This window comes from Manihot esculenta, chromosome 9 (assembly GCF_001659605.2).
Source record: "Manihot esculenta cultivar AM560-2 chromosome 9, M.esculenta_v8, whole genome shotgun sequence".
Lineage (NCBI taxonomy): Eukaryota > Viridiplantae > Streptophyta > Magnoliopsida > Malpighiales > Euphorbiaceae > Manihot > Manihot esculenta.
Genome location: NC_035169.2, coordinates 13410502 through 13417256, shown reverse-complemented (window position 1 = coordinate 13417256; position 6755 = coordinate 13410502).

The window sequence follows — 6755 nt, the reverse complement described above, 5'->3', positions numbered from 1 at the left end:
ATCTCAACCTTGTAATTGGTCCTTGAGGCAATGCTAGCTCATCATTTTTGGTGTTGTTGGTCATGCTTACATCATTGTACCCATGCAGGCTGGACATATTTTGTTGGGTAGACCATGGCAATTTGATAGGCGTGTCATTCATGATGGGTATAGTAATAGGTTTTCTTTTACGTTCCTTGGCGCAAAACATATACTTGTACTATTATCTCTTAAAAATGTATATGCAGATCAAGTGAAATTACAACAATCTGCTAAATTGGATAAGGGAGGTGAGACAAGTAAAAAGAATGAGGGAAAAGAGGCCAGTAGTAAAAAGAAGGTTTCCCCATTCTACGCCCCTGGCACAATTGGACTATGTAGAGGGTTTATTGGTGACAAGTCCGTCCGTGATGTGAATTGCTTGTGATGTGATGCATTTCATGATGGCATATGTTTATAAACTGTTTTATGGTTCTACTCACTGGCTTTAGTAGCTCACCCCTTTCCCCTAACCCCCAGGTTTGCAGGAGCACAGGTAGCTATGGAAAAGTCAGCAAGTTTATAGCATAGTCTATGTAATAGATTAGTAGTGGACATGAAATGACATATAATGTAATGTAAGGTATTAAACAGTAATGTAATGAGGATTAGTATTGTGCTTGGCCCTAATGTTTATTGTAAATCCCTGTTGTACATGATCTTTATGTAATGTTTTTAACGATGATATATGATGAACCAAGTTTGATATATGAGATGTTGACCTAACTGGAGCATTTGATGAGGGCTCCAGTAAGGGGTTTTATGTATACAATTTTAGTGCATGCACAGGTCAAGCTTGGTATATGAAAAGTTTAAAGTTTTTATGAAAATGTATGATTATGTATGGGATTTTATCAGTTGTACAGGATGTATGTTAGGCTTGCTACAGGTTCCGGCGACCTTAAGTCGATTTGAATCCTAGCGCCGGTAGCAGTCCAGTTTTCGGGTCGTTACACGCACAGTCACAAAACCTAATGATCTTCAAAGAAAATTAAGCTCAAAGAAAGCTCCTCCTATATATATGCACATAATATATACATTCAATAACTCCCCGTAAAACTAATGTTTATATTTAACCATGTTCCCAAAAGAGTATGAAACGCTTAACAGAGTTTAGGTAACTAGAAAAGGAAATTCATTTCATTCTATAAATAAAATTCAACTAGTAATTGTAAACGGATAGGCACAAACTTATAAGAAGATATGCTAATTACTACAAAAGAAAGTAAAAATAAAATAAACACATAACAACAAATGAACAAACAAACAAACAACTAACACTTACTACTCCCCCTTTTTATCATCAGCAAAAAGAAAACAGGGGTGATCATCCAAAAAGACTAAAAAGGAAATAGTTCATATGTCATCCAAAAAGTTTTCAAAGAATAGATAATTAAAATCAAAGGTCAAGGGGTTTATCTTTGCTTATAGACTTTGCTGCTTTGCCACTTTGGTTTTCATTTCATATTTGCAACTTCTTCTGAGTTTGGCCTTGGGAGGTGAGACAAATTAATAATTGTTTGAGCTTGAATCATCAAAAGTAGAAGATTCCTTAGCAGCTTCCTTTTTTGTGCTTGAAATATTTGAATTGGAGTAGCATCCTTATCCACAACAAAGGAAGGCTCATTATATTTAATCTTTAGTGGAACAAGTAGGAAATTTTCTAGTGGCAACCTTTGTTATTCCCTTTTGTTTGGTAATAAGAAAAAAAGGCAGAGCAAGGTTCATCAGGATTTTTTAAACCAAGCTCTAAAATAGATTCTACATTTAAATGTGTAGGTACAACATCCTTAGATGAAACTGGATTAGCTGATGGTTTTTCAGAGGTTTCTGTTTCTTTAGGATTTGGCATATTGGTATGGTGAATAAGTGTAGGCATAGTTTGGTCTTTGAAGGAATCTTTAGGGTTAGCTTTTTCAGGAGATGGAATTGTGGTACAATCATGACTTTTTTATGGAGATGCAACTGGAGTAGGATGAATGGTTTGAAGAGAATCAAGCTGGGTGAAATGTTCTTATTTTGCTCCTGTTCCTTCCTGAGCTTGAGTAGATGATGAATTGTAAAACTCATTACTTATTTCATATTAATTTTCATGATTTTGTTATAATTTTGATAGTAAACAATTGGAGTTTTACTTGGATTTTGATTTTGGATAGGTTTGGAGCTAAAAGTGTACAAAGGAACCATCATAGACTATTTCAAAACTGTTTTAGGATGAAAGATACTGCCTTACCCAAGGCTGTGACCCAAGCTCGACGAACAGACTGTAGAGTTTTTATCTTGATAGCTCTATAAAATTTAAATTATTTTAGATAGCTACAAATACAATTAGATCAAGGATTAGGATAACAACCATTCAAGGATTACGATAACAACCTGATCAGACCAAATTTAGACCATTTGATCATGTTTTTATTAATGTTAATTTACACTTTTTCTGCCTAATTTTGTGCTTTTGTTCTCATTTTGCAGAAAATGGTGTAAAGAGGTAATCTGGTGAAAATACTCTTAAAACTGCCGAAAAAGGGATAAAGGAGAACAAGTTGTTTGCCCAAGTCAAGTTGCAGCTGAAGTGAAGATAAATAAGGAAAGCGACAAGTAAGGAAAGTACATTCACCAAATTAATTTGAATTTCAAATTTCAAATCTTCAAGAAGTCTTTCCCTTATTGAAGAAGCCAAATCTCAAGAAGATGTACATTCAAAATTCAAAATTCAAAATTCAGCTTATTTAGGAAGCCAAATCTCAAGAAGACATACTTGCCCCCCAAGTAATCAAGATTCAAAATTCAAAATTCAAAAGAAGGCTCCACCTCATTAAGGAGACTTAGGGCAACACTTTCAACTATAAAAAGACACATAAGGAGCCGCCCCATGCCTTTTCTTATCTCCTTTGGACAGACATATGGGATTATAAGTGGCAGCACCTCTCCTTCCTCTCCAAGTGCCGATTGGTTCCTTTCCTCTTCTCTTTCTTTTTGTTTTGTTTCAGCCATGAGTGGCTGAAACTCTTTTTTCTAGTTGAAGATTGGGTGAAACTTTAGTTGTTTTATGGATTGGGAGATCTGAACATACATTGTTTATCTTTCATTTTTCAGTATTTATGCAGGTTCATGCTTGATTCCATTATTGCTTTGTTGTTTAGATCTACGTTGATTCTTGATTGCAAAGTAATAATTTGTTAGTTTGGATAGTTTTGAGTCTGTAATTGCTTGGATTATTCAAATACAAGAACACTTGGTGTAAAAACTAAGGAAATTGCATGATCTAGCGATATCACCATACGTTTGGGTAGCTAGAATTAGGTCTCTCTATTTCTTAATGCAATTGATAGTTATTAGATGCCAAAGGCCCAAGGACATTCCTTGGCAACTTGTTGATTAGTGATTAGTTAGAGGACGTTCCCTAATTAATTTATGATTAAGGAGGGATATGATGGTGAGAAGCGTCTTCCATCTCCATAACTAATTTATTGAATCAAACAAAGGAACCTAAGTGTCAATGATCAATCCCAACAACTGAAGTGGATCAAATTCTTCGATTAGAGCTTTTCTCATATTTGAATTTTTTTACTTTATTATTTGCTTTACTTTATTGCTTTTAATTCTAGTTTAGTTCATCAATATCAAAACCCCCCCTTTTACTTTGCTTTCAGTTTATTTGCTTTCAGTTTACTTTCAGTTTGTTTACTTGGTCTTGATAAGGAAAATAGGTAAGTATCAATTCCCTGTGGATTTGATCCTTTTGCCATTATCTGCAGTTGTAAAATTGTTGATAACCAAAAACGTTATTTTTGACAGGCTTCAATAACCGCACAGTAAAAAAATTTGCGCCGTTACCGTGGAGTTGATTTAACTAATTTATTTTTCTTTCATGACCAGATCTAGACACAAGAAAACTCTGCCTTACGATCCAGAAATTGAGCGCACAATTAGGCGATTGGGGAAGCAAGCAACCCGACTTTGGGAGACAACTCAAGCCGAATCTGCCCCTAAGGAACCCACCATCGCAGATCCAGCTTCAGAACCTTATGAACATCGCCAAACAGCCACAGAGATGGCTGAAAACAATGCACAACCTGCTGCTCATACTGAGCCTGCTGTCCATGATAAATTAATACAAGAAAATCAAGCAATGAGGCCACCAATGCCAAGAGAAAGAACACTGAGAGAGTTGGCAGCTCCTATAGGTGATCAAGCACCTCTCTGCATCATCTATCCACCTCTGACAGTCCCTTTTGGAGCTCAAAATAGGTTTGATCCATCTACTGCCTAAATTTAGATGTTTGGAAAATGAAAATCCACATAAGCACTTGAAAGAATTTCACATTGTATGTTCATCTATGAGGCCGTGATAGAGCATATTTTAGTCCATTTTATCATTATATTCTTGATGTTTATTTGCATCGTTTCTGCTTAATTTTGTGGTTTTAATCATGTTTTGCAGATATTAGGTATAAAGAGACATTCTGGAGAAAATGCTCTTAAAACTGCCAAAAAGTGCCAAATATGGAAAGTGCTAAAAAAGGAAAGTTTTCAAATAAGGAAAGTTTTCAGAAAAGGAAAGTTTTCAAATAAGGAAAGTGCAGAAGCAAAAGCAAATAAGGAAAGCTCAGTCAGAAAATTATTTGAAATTCAAATCGCAGATCTTTCTTTCCTTGTTCAAAGATGTGCACACACTGTAGCAGTCATATCTTCCTATTTAGGCAGCAAGATCTCATGAAGACGCACTTGCCTCTTTAGCATTCAGCATTCAAAATTCAAACGAAGGCTCCACCTAAAAAGGAAAGACTAGACAGATTTACTTTCCCTTCTGCATTCAATGACCGCGCGCCCACCTGCCTCCTGAAAGCCAATCCGCGCGCCACTTTCCCTCTGAAGAAGATGTGCACGCTTCTTTCCTTCCAAATAATTTTGCAATGCGAATCTTTCTTTTTCAGACCCAACTTAGGCAGCAAGTACCTCTTGGGCAGCAAGGTCAGCATCTAAACTTAATTAGGAAGCACAATCTGATGCGGAACCCCAGCCTATTAGAGACTGAAATGACACATACCCTAGTAAAAAGAACTTAATTCAGAAAATAATTCCCCAATCTAAAGCACCCTTAATTAACATGCAATTAAGAACACTTATAATGGATTGATTTTAAGAGCAGCAAGAATAAGAAACATACAAGTTAGTATCAAACCTTATTCGTGATGCAATGTCAAGAACCAAGATCTCTCTTAAGCTCTCAAAGAAGAATCGCATAAAAGCAATTGTATTGAATAATTGATAATCTGTCTACAATATAGAAAAAGAGACGGTTATATAACCTAAATAAAGACCCATGACCTTTGCCACTTCCTACTACTATGCATGGATCCATGATCTATGCCACTATCCACTACTGGATGACTACCCACTACTGTTTAACTACCCAGTACCAAATAACTACCCACTACTGGTTAACTACCAACTACTAAACAACTACCCACTATAAATACAAAATTTGAATTGTCAATAAGGACACATTTGGCCAAATTGACTTGGAATGGCCAGATTGTTCTTCAACTTCAAAATGAACTTGCAAAACTTCAACATATTCCTTCATGAATCCTTGAAGTGCTTCCTTCAATCTCTTGGATCTCAGCCTTGTAATTGGTCCTTGAGGCAATGCTAGCTCATCATTTTTGGTGTTGTTGGTCGTGCTTACATCATCCCCTCCCTCTTGAAAAGGATTCGTCCTCAAATCTGTACCAAAATCAAAAGGAAACAAATCAGAAACGTTAAAGGTAGCACTTACACCAAACTCACCTGGCAGATCAATTATGTATGCATTGTCATTGATCCGTTTCAGCACTTGATATGGTCCATCCCCTCGTGCATCGAGTTTTGATTTCCTTTGAGTTGGAAACCTTTCCTTTCGCATATGGATCCAAACCCAATCACCTGGTTTGAATACAACTTTCTTGTGACCCTTATTGGCCTATTTCTCATATATGCTGTTACGCTTCTCAATATGCTTGTAATACCCGGCGAGAGTCCGGCATCGAAATTCCTGTCGTCCGGTGGAATCCAGGATGTTGAAATTCTCTAGAAGGGTAAGATTTATGTTTTTCTAAAGTAATATAGTATGTTTTTATGTTTTGGTGTTAAAAAGAAATGAGTTTTTGAAAGAAAAGAACTAAGGCAGAAAAGCCAGGTTCGGCCGCCGAAGGTGACATTCGGCCGCCGAACATGCATGGCTTTCGGTTTCACGATAGGCCGCCGAAGGTGGTCTGGCCAGCCACCTATAAAAGGCCCTCAGTCGGTTGAAAGGATAAGCTTTGCCGCTTTCTTTCACTTTTTGAGGTGAGACCCTGTCTTCCTGATGTTTTCTTCATGTTTTCATTCAAGCGTGCAAAGATTTGATTGAGTTTTATAGTTTTTTGAAGGTTTTGAGCTAAAAACTTGAATTTTGAAGTTTGGGGGGTTTGAAGGAGAGTTGCTCCAAAACTCCACGTTAGGATCATTCATCTTCTTGGTTTCAAGAGGTAAGTGAAGATCCTGAGCTTGTTTTTATGTTTTATGGAAGTTTTTGAGGTTTTGAGGGAGAGTTGCATGAATAAAAGAGTGTTTTTGATGATTTTATGAGAAAAGCTTGTATATGTGTTATGCTTTGCTGTTTGTTGGGGTTTTTAGGTAGTTTTTGACCCCTTTGAGCATATACTTGCGTGTATACAAGTTGAGGAATTGAGGTGTTTGAGATTGGGAGCGTT